The sequence below is a fragment of the Erythrolamprus reginae genome, chromosome 1, assembly GCF_031021105.1.
Source record: "Erythrolamprus reginae isolate rEryReg1 chromosome 1, rEryReg1.hap1, whole genome shotgun sequence".
Classification (NCBI taxonomy): Eukaryota; Metazoa; Chordata; class Lepidosauria; order Squamata; family Dipsadidae; genus Erythrolamprus; species Erythrolamprus reginae.
Window position 1 is genome coordinate 2,378,475 of NC_091950.1, and position 14,528 is coordinate 2,393,002.

The following is a 14,528-nucleotide window of genomic DNA, read 5'->3' on the forward strand; positions in this document are numbered from 1 at the left end:
TACTTTGATATTGATAGAACTACTTAGATTTATTAGATTTTGATTGCAGACTTATTTATATTTCAATCCATATAGTAATTTAAACTTATGCTCATACAGTGGTACCTCTACTTATCAATGCCTCTACTGATGAACTTTTTTGAGATATGAACCCGGTGTTTAAGGGGTTTTTTGCCTCTACTTCTGAATCATAAGGTCCAGGAGGGAAGTGTTTTTAATAGGAAAGTGAACACAAGAACAAGGGGACACAATCTGAAGTTAGTTGGGGGAAAGATCAAAAGCAACATGAGAAAATATTATTTTACTGACGCAGGGAAATCCCCTGCCTTGTGACTGCAGCCACCGGGATTTCCCCTTTGCTTGCCACTGCTACCGGGATTCCCCGCCTCCGGACTGCCAATGCCGATGGTTGCCAGCGAAGCGATGCCACGCTCTGGCTTCCCAAGACCGCAGTCCAAAATCCGTTCTGCCTTGGTGGGGTTTGTTAGGGTTTTTTCCCCCTGTCACTGCGTGATTCCCCGGGTGGCAAGCAAAGCCCGACGTCTTGACTCCCAAAATGCGGCCGAAAAGCCCATTCGCATATCTTCCCAGTCCTGAAATTTCCTTGCAAGGAAACGAGGCCAAGACGTCTCTGTGGTTGAAGGTGGAAAGTCCCTTCTGGACAGGCATCGGTCAACCGGAGGGACGTCTTGGCCTAGTTTCCTTGAAAGGCGATTTCAGGACATGGAAGATGGGCGAAAGAGTTCTGGCTGGCTCTTTTTTCAGACGATGTGTGGTCCCTGAATGCCGGTGGGGACCGGGGGAGGCTCCCTTTCCTTCCCCTTCGCTCATGGGGATCAAGCTGCCAGTCCTCAGCGAAGTGCAGGGAATGCAGACACAGATTAGGGGGGAGGTCAGTCTGTCCACTAAAGAGGAGCAAAACCAGAGCGCTGCAGGCGCTGAGTATGGCGGGGGAGGGGAGGGCGCGTTTCTTCCATCTGGCTCGGGGCCGCGCGATTGTTTAGTTTCCGCAGCACTGAAAACTTCAAGAGGAAGTTTAGTTTCTGGCTCTCCCAGCCTCCCCATGTATTCCTCCCCCACCATTTCTTTATAGCCCCCTCTCTTGCAAGGAACAGCGAGGAGTGGCCGGCTCCCCTCTCCCCCTCTCGGCTCTACTCTGTACATTTCCCCCGCAGTTGATCCAAGTGCTGGAGGGGAAGAAATGGCGACTTCTGCCTTTGTAGATAGAGGTACCACTGTATTCAACAAAGGTTCGAGCTTCAGAGTTTCTGTTTCGGGTTATTTAGCTAAGAATAGAAAGTCAAAGGGAATTGGAGGCTTCTGGTTTTGTGGATTGTCACCAGCTCAATCCACTCCAATCTGTCAAAACATTTTTTTCTCATCGTCAACACGTCCCAAAGCTTTCTCCCGTGTCTGTCGTTATACAATGTTGTTTCCAGTCTATCACTGTGTTTATTTCCCAATAATAGTAGGACGTTGCAAAGATCCACTCAGAAAAATCCACCCGCTCTGCCTAGTGTCCTTCGTTCTCTGCCGTCATTAGCCCTTCACCAAACACCAAATCCTCACTTCTTCTGCTGAAGCATTTGGTGAAACATTAACAGCAAAGACAACACCAGAACTCTACACTGCATGTGTGAATACTGATAAGCCAGGAGAGTTTGTCTATATTACAACAACACCTGGAATGCTCTACCTGGCTCTGTGGTTTCTACTCCCAAGGCCCAAACCTTTAACCGTAGATTATCTACAACTGACCTCTCCCCCTTTCTAAGGGGTCTGTAAGGGGCGTGCATACGAGTACCATCGTGCCTACCGTCCCTCTCCTACTATTCCACTGTCTTCTATCATTATTTTTATATTTACTTATTTAATTAATTTGACTTCTATGCCACCCAATCCCAAAGGACTCAGATAGGACTTACCTATTTAATGTTTATTTGTACAAATTACCATTCCTGTTATTGTTTGACAAAAATAAATAAATAAAATAAAAGTAAAATATATAAAACCACAGGAAAAGGCCGAACGAAGGAATTAAACCCTTCCCAGAAACAATGCCTTCGAAGTCCCCAAGGCAGAAAAGGAAAGAGCCTCTATAGTTATTTCACTCCAGTATCAAGTGCAATTCCTGCATGAGGAGCCAGGATTTGAGCCAAGCAGAATTCCCGAAAAGCCTTTATGGGCTGATGGTGGAGATCAAGGACCCTCCGTCTCCAGCCCCACTTTAAGCTCAGCTGAACAACCTCTTCCTTTCCAGGACACGTTTCGTCCCCACGGAAACTACCGATAGCTGTAAAGTCTGCATGTTTTGACTAAGCACTGGTTCCTCCAAGCCAAGTCTACCACACAAATAGGGACCTCAAGATCCACCCTCCCCATATTTCAAAGTGAGACTTACCATTCGGTGCTGAAGTGAGGGAGGTTGAAAGCTAAAGAGAGTCTGAATTTGTGAACAGAGATAAAGCTTTGTCCTCAGTCCTTCTTTTAAAATGCCCTTTCGTTTTCAATCACGTCCCTCCCTTCCTCCCTGTAGCTCATATGGGGTGAGTCAAGTTCTCTGTGAAGCTGCCTCAAGAGAGGACAAAAAAAATGTACAAAAAAAATGGGAAGAGGCGCTTCCTACCCGAGGGAAGATGAGGAGGAGGAGGGTGTGTTTGTGTGTGTCTGTGTCGGGCCGAGCGTGTGAACACAAGGGCGTGTGTGTGTGTCCAGGGGCATTGGGGGGAGGACACCACGGGGAGAAGCTCCTGGTGGCTGGGAAGCGCGCAAGCGAGAGAGAGCAGCCTTCTCCCGATTGCACGTCTCGCTCGCTCTCCCGCCCGCTCCAAGGACGCCGTGGGGAGAAGCTTCTGATGGCTGGGAAGCGAGCAAGCGAGAAGGGCAATGAAAACAGCCTTGACGCCCTCCCTTCCCCCGCCCACTTTTCCCTCCTTCAGTAACTTAGAACTAGGGAGGAATTTCCTGGCAGAACAATTGATCCGTGGAACAGTTTGTCTCCAGAAGTTGTGAATGCTCCAACACTGATGTTCTTAAGATGTTGGATAACCATTTGTCTGAAGTGGTGTAAGGTTTCCTGTCTAAGTGGGGGGTTGGACTAGAAGACCTCCAAGGTCCCTTCCAACTCATTGTTGCCATTATTTCAATGGGAAAGACAGCTTCAAGAAACTTCAGTGATTCACTATAACTGGCAACAGAGGTGGTGAAATGGAGCAAAGCTGGTTTGACACCTACAGTATCTCAGGCAAATGTTTAGACTCAAGATCTGGCCGTAAGTTTGAGGACTACCTGTACGTGAACTCTTCTGCTGGAGGCAGCCAGGTTAATGTAAAAAATAAAAATAAATGAAAAGGAAGGGAAGTGATACATACACACACAAGGGAAACCCCCCCCCCCCCAGAATGTGCAGTTCCCGACTGTTACTGATTTAAACATGTGCTGCTACTGACTTGTGGTTTCAGGACAAGCAAAAAAAAAAAAAGACTGATGGAAGTTTTTTCTGACTAAGAACTTTTCCTGATTAAGAACTTTTACCAGACTTAAGGTTTTGCTCCCACCCCCTGTTGATGATGAGGAAATAATACCACTCTATAAGGCCCTGGTCAGACGGCACCTGGAGTATTGCATCCAGTTCTGGCCACCACACTTCAAAAGAGAAATAGAGACTCTGGAAAGGGTGCAGAAAAGAGCAACTAAAATGATAAAAGGACTAGAGACCAGGTCATAGGAGGAAAGGTTGCTGGAACTGGGCAGGGATAGTCTAGTAAAAAGAAGGGCTGGGGGGGGGGGGGGAGGGACAGGATGGCTGTATAAAGGTACTTAAGGGGTTGCCACCAAGAGGAGGGGAACACACTGTTTTAATGGGCAACAGAGGGCTGGATGAGGAACAATGGTTGGAAGCTGACCAAGGAAAGTTTCAACCTGGAGATAAGGAAGAGCTTCCTGACCGCAGAACAACCTGCCTGCGGAGGTTGTGAACTCCCGAACTCTGGACACTTTCAAGAGGAGATTGGACTGCCGTTTGGCTGGAGTGCTGTAGGATGTCCTGCTCAAGCAGGGGGTTGGACTTGATGACCTGTAAGGTTCCTTTCAACTCTAATAATAAATAAATAAAATAAAATAAAATATTATAATGCAACCTAAAGTATACTTTTTTGTCATTACATTGAATAATTAATTCTTTCCTGCTCTCTTCCTTTTCATATTTTGGGATTTTTTCCCCTTCTCCTTCCTTTTCTTGCCCTTCTCTGACTCCAAACCTTGGACAAATCGCATTGATATAATTGTGCTAGTTTAAATAATGTATTATCTTTATTACTTTTATTACTACCGTTATCATTGCTAAAACTTCATAGACTTAGATTTACTTTACCGACTTATTGCAAGATTATATTGTAATTATTGATTTACACATTTATTTAAAAAAATATTAACTTATCAATTATTAATTAACATTTGTCAATTACCATATATTAACTACCACCACTTTTTAGACATATTTAAAGATATTAAGGATATTTTGTCATTGATACTTTGATATTGATAGAACTACTTAGATTTATTAGATTTTGATTGCAGACTTATTTATATTTCAATCCATATAGTAATTTAAACTTATGCTCATACAGTGGTACTTCTACTTATCAATGCCTCTACTGGTGAACTTTTTGAGATATGAACCCGGTGTTTAAGGGGTTTTTTTGCCTCTACTTCTGAATCATAAGGTCCAGGAGGGAAGTGTTTTTAATAGGAAAGTGAACACAAGAACAAGAGGACACAATCTGAAGTTAGTTGGGGGTAAGATCAAAAGCAACATGAGAAAATATTATTTTACTGAAAGAGTAGTAGATCCTTGGAACAAACTTCCAGCAGATGTGGTTGGTAAATCCACAGTAACTGAATTTAAACATGCCTGGGATAAACATATATCCATTGTAAGATAAAATAAAGGAAATAGTATAAGGGCAGACTAGATGGACCATGAGGTCTTTTTCTGCCGTCAGACTTCTATGTTTCTAGGTTTCTATCATTTTCTACTTACGAACCTGAGCCCGGGTACATGTGCTTTCTTACTGCCACAGGGAAATCCCCTGCCTTGTTGTGACTGCAGCCACCGGGATTTCCCCTTTGCTTGCCACTGCTACCGGGATTCCCCGCCTCCGGACTGCCAATGCCGATGGTTGCCAGCGAAGCGATGCCACGCTCTGGCTTCCCAAGACCGCAGTCCAAAATCCTTTCTGCCTTGGTGGGTTCCCCCCCCCCTGTCACTGCGTGATTCCCCGGGTGGCAAGCAAAGCCCGACGTCTTGACTCCCAAAATGCGGCCGAGGAGCCCATTCGCCCATCTTCCCAGTCCTGAAATTTCCTTGCCAAGACGTCTCTGCGGTTGAAGGTGGAAAGTCCCTTCTGGACAGGCATCGGTCAACCGCAGGGACGTCTTGGCCTCGTTTCCTTGAAAGGCGATTTCAGGACATGGAAGATGGGCGAAGGAGTTCTGGCTGGCTCTTTTTTCAGACGGTGTGTGCGGGTCCCTGAATGCCCGTAGGAACCGGGGGAGGCTCCTTTCTTTCCCCTTCGCTCATGGGGATCAAGCTGCCAGTCCTCAGCGAAGTGCAGGCGATGCAGACACAGATTAGGGGGGAGGTCAGTCTGTCCACTAAAGAGGAGCAAAACCAGAGCGCTGCAGGCTCTGAGTATGGCGGGGGGGGGGGGGCGCGTTTCTTCCATCTGGCTCGGGGCCGCGCGATTGTTTAGTTTCCGCAGCACTGAAAACTTCTAGAGGAAGTTTAGTTTCTGGCTCTCCCAGCCTCCCCATGTATCCTCCCCCCCCCCATTTCTTTATAGCTCCCTCTCTTGCAAGGAACGGCGAGGAGTGGCCGGCTCCCCTCTCCTCCTCTCGGCTCTACTCTGTACATTTCCCCCGCAGTTGATCCAAGTGCTGGCGGGGAAGAAATGGCGACTTCTGCCTTTGTAGATAGAGGTGCCACTGTATTCAACGAAGGTTCGAGCTTCAGAGTTTCTGTTTCTGGTTATTTAGCTAAGAATAGAAAGTCAAAGGGAATTGGAGGCTTCTGGTTTTGTGGATTGTCACCAGCTCAATCCACTCCAATCTGTCAAAACATTTTTTTCTCATCGTCAACACTTCCCAAAGCTTTCTCCCGTGTCTGTCGTTATACAATGTTTTTTTTTCCAGTCCATCACTGTGTTTATTTCCCAATAATAGTAGGACGTTGCAAAGATCCACTCAAAAAAATCCACCCGCTCTGCCTAGTGTCCTTCGTTCTCTGCCGTCATTAGCCCTTCACCAAACACCAAATCCTCACTTCTTCTGCTGAAGCATTTGGTGAAACATTAACAGCAAAGACAACACCAGAACTCTACACTGCATGTGTGAATACTGATAAGCCAGGAGAGTTTGTCTATATTACAACAACACCTGGAATGCTCTACCTGGCTCTGTGGTTTCTACTCCCAAGGCCCAAACCTTTAAACACGCCTGGGATAAACATATATCCATTGTAAGATAAAATACAGGAAATAGTATAAGGGCAGACTAGATGGACCATGAGGTCTTTTTCTGCCGTCAGACTTCTATGTTTCTATCATTTTCTACTCTGGCTTCCCAAGACCGCAGTCCAAAATCCTTTCTGCCTTGGTGGTTCCCCCCCACCGCCCCTGTCACTGCGTGATTCCCCGGGTGGCAAGCAAAGCCCGACGTCTTGACTCGCAAAATGCGGCCGAAGAGCCCATTCGCCCAACTTCCCAGTCCTGAAATTTCCTTGCAAGGAAAGGAGGCCAAGACGTCTCTGCGGTTGAAGGTGGAAAGTCCCTTCTGGACAGGCATCGGTCAACCGCAGGGACGTCTTGGCCTCGTTTCCTTGAAAGGCGATTTCAGGACATGGAAGATGGGCGAAGGAGTTCTTGTACCAGGGTGGCTGGCTCCTTTATCAGATGATGTATGTGGGTCCCTGAATGCCGGTAAGGGCCGGGGTAGGCTCCTTTCCTTCCCCTTCGCTCATGGGGATCAAGCTGCCAGTCCTCAGCGAAGTGCAGGGAATGCAGACACAGATTAGGGGGGAGGTCAGTCTGTCCACTAAAGAGGAGCAAAACCAGAGCGCTGCAGGCTCTGAGTAGGGCGGGGGGGGAGGGGAGGGCGCGTTTCTTCCATCTGGCTCGGGGGCCCGCGATTGTTTAGTTTCCGCAGCACTGAAAACTTCAAGAGGAAGTTTAGTTTCTGGCTCTCCCAGCCTCCCCATGTATTCCTCCCCCCCCCCATTTCTTTATAGCCCCCTCTGTTGCAAGGAACGGCGAGGAGTGGCCGGCTCCCCTCTCCTCCTCTCGGCTCTACTCTGTACATTTCCCCCGCAGTTGGTCCAAGTGCTGGAGGGGAAGAAATTGTGACTTCTGCCTTTGTAGAGAGAGGTGCCACTGTATTCAACGAAGGTTCGAGCTTCAGAGTTTCTGTTTCGGGTTATTTAGCTAAGAACAGAAAGTCAAAGGGAATTGGAGGCCTCTGGTTTTGTGGATTGTCACCCGCTCAATCCACTCCAATCTGTCAAAACAATTTTTTCTCATGGTCAACACTTTCCAAAGCTTTTTCCCGTGTCTGCCGTTATACAATGTTGTTTCCAGTCGATCACTGTGTTTATTTCCCAATAATAGGAGGATGTGGCAAAGATCCACTCAGAAAAATCCACCCCCTCTGCCTAATGTCCTTCGTTCTCTGCCGTCATTAGCCATTCAAGATTTGCAGATTTGGCAGTCGCCGCTTTTCAAGTGCTCTGGCACAATCTCTTCTCAAATTCAATGCACACAACAGAGCAGAACAAAATCCATCCACAAAAAAATGGTCGATCCTTAGAGAGCCTCACTCCAACTCTATCTTCGTTGTTTCCTCCCAGCTGCCTTGATGGAGTCGGAGCGTCATGTCTCAGCTAGAGGATTCCTTCACTGCCCAATGGGTCTGCCGACCACCCTCGGGTGCGCTGGGGGCTCCTCTTTCAAATCACTGGCTCTATGGGTCAATGATCACCCTAAAACCGCTAAATATCAAACAAAGAGGCCAAGCGGTCGCAGACAAACCAAAATCTGCACTGCACCTTGAATTCAAAACCGAAAGGCTCTTCATTATCTTTTAATGTTGTCTTTGGGTTCTTTGTTGTGTCATTCATCCCTATATGAAGGAAGAGAAAAAAAGTAGTTATCTGTTGGCCTAATTATTTTGGTGAAATTCTCTTTGATGTTTGCTCCGGGGAGACAATATCCCTCCCTAGATTGAATGTCTGGTCTGCAGATAGCTGGTTGTGTTCATCTGAGAATATAATTTGCTCTCATCAGCACTCATCTTCCTATTTGGGAGGAGGTGGTCTGGGGCACTTTTCTGTTTGTCATAGAAGTGTTTGATAATGGGACTTTTCAAGGGATATTTGGTGATGTCTCTTTTTTAGGTGTCTGCATGGGTTTGAGGGGGAGTTTGGGAATTTGCTGCCCTTCTTTGTTCTCTGGCTCCACCCAGCATTACATGCCCTTCTTTCTTCCCTAGTAGCAACAATACCATCACCACCTATAAGATCCCCTAATACTGTATTATGTCAGGATGGAGGATGGAAAAAAAGGATGGATTAAATTTTAAACTTTTAAAGATCTCCCATACATCTAGATCAATGAACTAACATCTTTGGCTTGAACTTGGCCTATCCGTTTACTTTGACAGTGATAGGAAAATGCCAAGTTGAGTGACAGTACAGATCCTTCCCTTTGGTTTGATTCCAGGCTCAAGACAAGGAATCTCAGGCTAGAAGGAAAGTCCCACTCGGAAATCCCAGGGAGCCACTGCCGATCCTAACCACCACCAACAAATCGGATGAACAAGATTCTGTGGCAAATAATTGATAATGGCCCTTTATTGCCACTTAATCTTAAGTAGAGAGAACATTTCTATAGTATGTTGTGTTTTCTTACCTTTCTGTCCAATTTCTTCAAAGTTTTTTACAAGATCATTTCTGTTGCATTTTCTAAGAACACCAATGCACACCTCTAGAGCATCTTTGACATAATGTTCAACCAGGAGATCTACAACGTTTTCTCGACTAGCATTTTCCAGTGAAGTTTTAGGAATGTTTGGCTTTCCTTCATAATCAATTAATTTTAGCCTAAATGTAAATTCTTCAAATTGGCTGTCAGGAAGTTCCTTCAATGCATTGAAAATATTTTTTTCCACAGTGTTATTCATTTCTGCTATGAGAAATCATGGCTGATCTAAAATTAAAATTAGAGAATTTAATTTGGAAAATGAAATTTGAAGGAAACAATATTACAGTTAGCTCATTCACAAAGGTTGGTGTATGTCACTATTCCATACATTCTAGGCAGACTATATTCCTAAAACCTCGACAGCACTCATCCTGACCAGAGACGTCCAGCTACCACGAAGAAGCCTGTCCTTCAGGTTTTCACCTGTCTTTTCCAATGATGTGAACCCAGAGCTTTGCTCTTGATTTGCACATAATGGACAGACAGATTCCCCCTGAAGTAGCAGACTCCTGTTTGAAGCCACACTATTCAGAAGATGCAAAAACATCATCAATTGTTCCTTCTGGATTGTCAAAGAGGAGGCCGTGGAAATGTAGAGGGTCTTCTCTCACTCCCATTTAGCTCATTCATAAGAAGCCACACTGTAACTGTCATCCTTGAAGCCAGGAAGCGCTTTACACTCTTAAACTAGTATCATTCATCTTTTCTTGAAAGTCTCAAGCGTTGGAGCGTTCACCACCTCTGCAGGCAAGCCATTCCACTGGATGGTCACTTTCACTGTCAGAAAGTTCCTCCTTATTTCCAGGTTGAATCTCTCCTTGGACAGCGTCCAACCATTGCTCCTGGTCTGGCTCTCTGGTGCTTTGTAAAACAATGTGTTCCCCTCCTCCTGTGGCAGCCTCTCAAGTATTTGTAGACTGCTATCATGTCCCCCCTGGACCTCCTCTTTGCTAGATTCCCCATGCCCAATTCCTTCACCAGTTGCGGCCCTATTTGGACTGGGAGTCACTGCTCACAGTCAATCATGCCCTCATCACCTCGAGGCTCGACTACTGTAACGCTCTCTACATGGGGCTACCTTTGAAAAGTGTTTGGAAACTTCAGATCGTGCAGAATGCAGCTGCGAGAGCAATCATGGGCTTCCCTAGGTATGCCCATGTTACTCCAACACTCCACAGTCTGCATTGGTTGCCGATCAATTTCCGGTCACAATTCAAAGTGTTGGTTATGACCTATAAAGCCCTTCATGGCATTGGACCAGAATATCTCCGAGACCGCCTTCTGCCGCACAAATCCCAGCGACCAATTAGGTCCCACAGAGTGGGCCTTCTCCGGGTCCTGTCAACTAAACAATGTCAGTTGGCGGGCCCCAGGGGAAGAGCCTCCTCTGTGGCGGCCCCGACTCTCTGGAACCAGCTTCCCCCAGAGATTAGAACTGGCCCTACCCTCCTTGCCTTTCGTAAACTCCTTAAAACCCACCTTTGTCGTCAGGCATGGGGGAAATGAGATATCTCCCCCGGGCCTATACAATTTATGTATGGTATGCTTGTATGTATGTCTGCTTAATAATGGTTTTTTAAAAATATCTTAAATTGTAAATTATTAGATTTGTTATGAACTGTTTTTATTGTGTTGTGAGCCGCCCCGAGTCTGCAGAAAGGGGCGGCATACAATTCTAATAAACAAACAAACAAACAAACAAACAAACAAATAAATAAATAGATAAATAAATAAATAGATAGATAGATAAACCTTTCCTCATATGTTTTTTATTATTTTTATTAATGAGCATTGCCCAGTTAGAAATGATTTGGCCTGCCCCATAAAATCCTTAAATGAGAGTAAAGTTGAATTTCTCATGTAGGACTGTATTTGTTTGTTTGTTTGTTTGTTTGTTTGTTTATTTAGTCCAATACATAATACACATTGAAGAGAAAGACATGTAATAATATAAGTAAAGAAAAGAATAGAAGAAAAGATATAAAAGTATAGGTGAATGTATTTGAAAGGAAGAAAATAAATGAGATAAGGAGAGACAATTGGACAGGGGGACGGAAGGCAGACTGGTGCACTTATGCACGCCCCTTACTGACCTCTAAGGAACCTGGAGAGGTCAATCGTGGATAGTCTAAGGGAAAAATGTTGGGGGTTAGGGGTTGACACTACTGAGTTAGGTAATGAGTTCCACGCTTCGACAACTTGGTTGCTGAAGTCATATTTCATTCTGGGCACCAAAAAAAAAAATGCCATGAGCCATTTCATGGACTTGGGGCTTTCAAACCACCCTGCTTCAAACAGAAGCCCCACAAATTGAGCAATGATGGAGGTCCCACCCTCTGCATCTGGCCCATAATTCCTTGCACCCCCCTCCCAGGATGCAAGACCCCTTTTCTTCTGGGCACCTGGGGGCCAGAACAGCATTTGGCAGGCAGGGACCAACACCCGAATCCTCGTTTCTTCTGCTGAAGCATTTGGTGAAACATTAACAGCAAAAACAACACCAGAACTCTACACCGCATGTCAGCACACTGATAAGCCAGGAGAGTTTGTCTCTATGAAACCACAGGAATTAAAAACCTTCCCAGAAAAAAATGCCTTAGAAGTTCACAAGCCAGGAACGGAAGGGGCCTCTAAAGTTATTTCATCCCAGTATCCAGTGCAATTCAAGGTCAGGGACCCTCCTTCCCCAGCCCCATTCAAGCACTTCCTTTCCAGGACATGTTTCGTCCCTGCAAAAATTACCGATAGCTGTAAAGTCTGCATGTTTTGACTAAGCACTGGTTCCTCCAAGGCAAGTCTACCACACAGATAGGTTCCTCAAGATCCAACCTTCCCATATTTAAGATTTTCAATGTCAGACTTACCATTCTGGTGAAGTGAGGGAGGTTGAAAGCTAAATTGATTCTCAATTTGTCAACAGAGGAGTAAAGCTTTGTCCTCAGTCCTTCTTTTAAAAAGCACTTTCGTTTTCAAACGTGCTCCTCCCTTCCTCCCTGTAGCTCATATTGGGTGAGTGACTTTTCTTGTGCAGCTGCCTTGAAGATGCCTTGTCTCCCCAAAGCTTTAAATGAATAAAATAAGTGAAGGCAGCCACTTGATGTTTCCATTAGATCTTCTGCACCTTTCCTGCTTCTTTCTCAACCTCCTACAGAGTTGTAATACCAGGAAAGAGTTTGGAGACCATTTGCAGATTCTTTTTCTCCCATTTGGGGCGTGCAGAAAAGCAGCAGCGTGCCTTCCATCCCCTGTCCTAGTGTTTCTCTCTTACTAGTATCATGTATATAAACATTGTTGTATCTTTGCATACTATCAATACGTCCTTGACAAAATAAATACATAAATAAAAATAAATAAATTGCAGAGAAGGCTGCAGGGAAAACAAAGCTCTTCACAAGCCAGAAACACAAGTGGCCTCTAAAGTCCTTTCATCCCAGTATCAAGGGCAAGGAGCCTCCTTCTCCAGACCCACTTTAAGCTCAGCTGAACAACCTCTTCCTTTCCAGGACATGTTTCGTCCCTGCAGAAATTACTGTCATCAGAAACTACTGATAGCTGTAAAGTCTGCATGTTTTGACAACGCACTGGTCCTTCCAAGGCAAGTCTATCACACAAATAGGGACCTCAAGATCCAACCATCCCATATTTAAGGGTTTCAATGTGAGACTTACCATTCTGGTGAAGTAAGGGAGGTTGAAACCTAAATTGACTCAAAATTTGTGAGCAGAGAAATAAAGCTTTGTCCTCAGTCCTCCTTTTAAAAAGCACTTTCGTTTTCAAACATGCTCCATGTTTCCTCCTTATAGCTTTTCTTGAGCGAGTCATGTTTCCTGTGTAAGCAGCCTGTTGTTTCCCTAAGGTCTTCCACACCTTTCCTGTTTTTTTTCTCAACCTCTTTTAGTTGTAATACCAGGAAAGAGTTTGGAGACCTATGCAGATTCTTTTTCTCCCATTTGAGAGAAAAGCAGAGAAGGCTGCAGGGAAAACAAAGCTCCTCTCCTAAGAGGAACCCTTGCAGCTCACAAAAGCCAAGAAAATGCTCCCCTTTTCCAGCTCCATCTCCATGCAAGATTGGTGTGGCTGGTGTGAGTCAGAGAAGCTCCCATTTTTGTTTAAGCTCAAGTTTAGTCTCTATTTATTTGTTTGTTTGTTTGTTTGTTTGTTTGTTTATTTGTGTTAATTTGTACAAATAAAACATTATATAAGTAATGATAAAAAGTAGTGATAGAAGACAATAGGACAGGGACGGTAGGCACAGTGGTGCACTTATGCACGTCCCTTACAGACCTCTTAGAAAGGGGGAGAGGTCGATTGTAGACAGTCTAAGGTTAAAGGTTTTGGGGTGAGGAGTAGAAACCACAGAGTCAGGTAGTGCATTCCAGGCGTTGATTACTCTGTTGCTGAAGTTGTATTTTTTGCAGTCTAGTATTTTGTTGTGAGAAGAGGAGTGAAGGACTCTTCTTGTGAAATATTTCTGGACTCTCTCAATTGTGTTGATGTCAGAGCCGGGGTGGTGCAGCAGGTAGAGTACTGTATTGCAGGCCACTGAAGCTGACTGTAGATCAGCGGTCCAAATCTCATCACCGGCTCAAGGTTTAGTCAGCCTTCCATCCTTCCGAGGTGGGTAAAATGAGGACCCGGATTGTGGGGGCAATAGGCTGACTCTGCTAAAAAGTGCTATTGCTAACATGTTGTAAGCCACCCTGAGTCTAAGGAGAAGGGCGGCATAAAAATTGAATAAATAAATAAATATGCAATGTGGATTCCATACAGGTGACCTGTATTCTAGGATTGGCCTGACAAATGTTTTGTAAGCTCTTGTTAGCAGTTCAAAATTACCAGAGAAGAAGCTGCGAAGGATTAGGTTAGCAACTCTTAAGGCCTTTTTGGCAATGTTGTTGCAGTGGGCTCTAGGACTTAGGTCATTGGAGACGAGTACTCCAAGGTCTTTGACAGAGTGAGGGTCATCAATAAGTTCAATTCCTCCAAGTTTATATTTAATATTCTGATTCTTTTTAGTATTCTGTTCCATTTTGGGGCCTCTCAGCCTTGTCCGAAACATTTCTGGAAGGCCCCTGAGAGCCTTCTCCAAGAGCTTCTGTCAGCAGACCCAGAGAGGCTGCTGATTTGGGGATAATTCCCCTTTCTTTTTGTAGGCTAAATAAAAGCTAGCCAGCCATGGAAAGTCGAGAAGCCAGAGGGCAACTAATCAAGTGTTGTGGACCTATGGTCAAGATTGAACATGTAGAAAGTTCGTATCCACCCCCTCTTGGAAGCATGAAATATTTTAGGAAATATTTAAAATGCCTTATTATTATTATTATTATTATTATTATTATTATTATTATTATTATTATTATTATTTATTAGACTTGTATGCCGCCCCTCTTCGTAGACTTGGAGTGGCTCACAACAGTGATGAAGGCAATACATAATAACAAATCTAATAATTAAAATCTAAAAAATAACAATAGTGCATTTAAAAATCTAAAAACAAGG

General features: G+C 44.7%; 1 protein-coding gene and 1 long non-coding RNA gene across 3 annotated transcripts in view; both read right to left on the reverse strand.

Annotated features, from left to right (window-relative positions):
- The window catches only part of LOC139162732 (NACHT, LRR and PYD domains-containing protein 3-like), a 255,679-nt gene extending 252,859 nt beyond the window's left edge, over positions 1–2,820 (reverse strand). Inside the window, exon 1 of one of the 2 annotated variants that reach the window (XR_011558379.1) lies at positions 2,402–2,820. The gene's annotated coding sequence lies outside the window, so the exon portion shown is untranslated. The remainder of the gene's footprint in view (positions 1–2,401) is intronic. The other variant, XM_070743544.1, reaches the window with a different exon arrangement.
- A 1,664-nt stretch (positions 2,821–4,484) lies between these two features.
- LOC139156325 (uncharacterized) lies at positions 4,485–11,977 on the reverse strand. Its single transcript, XR_011557286.1, has 3 exons — positions 11,897–11,977; positions 8,961–9,257; positions 4,485–8,172 (listed from the first exon to the last, which is right to left on the reverse strand). It is a non-coding gene; the product is annotated as an uncharacterized lncRNA (long non-coding RNA).
- Between the last annotated feature and the right edge of the window lie 2,551 nt (positions 11,978–14,528).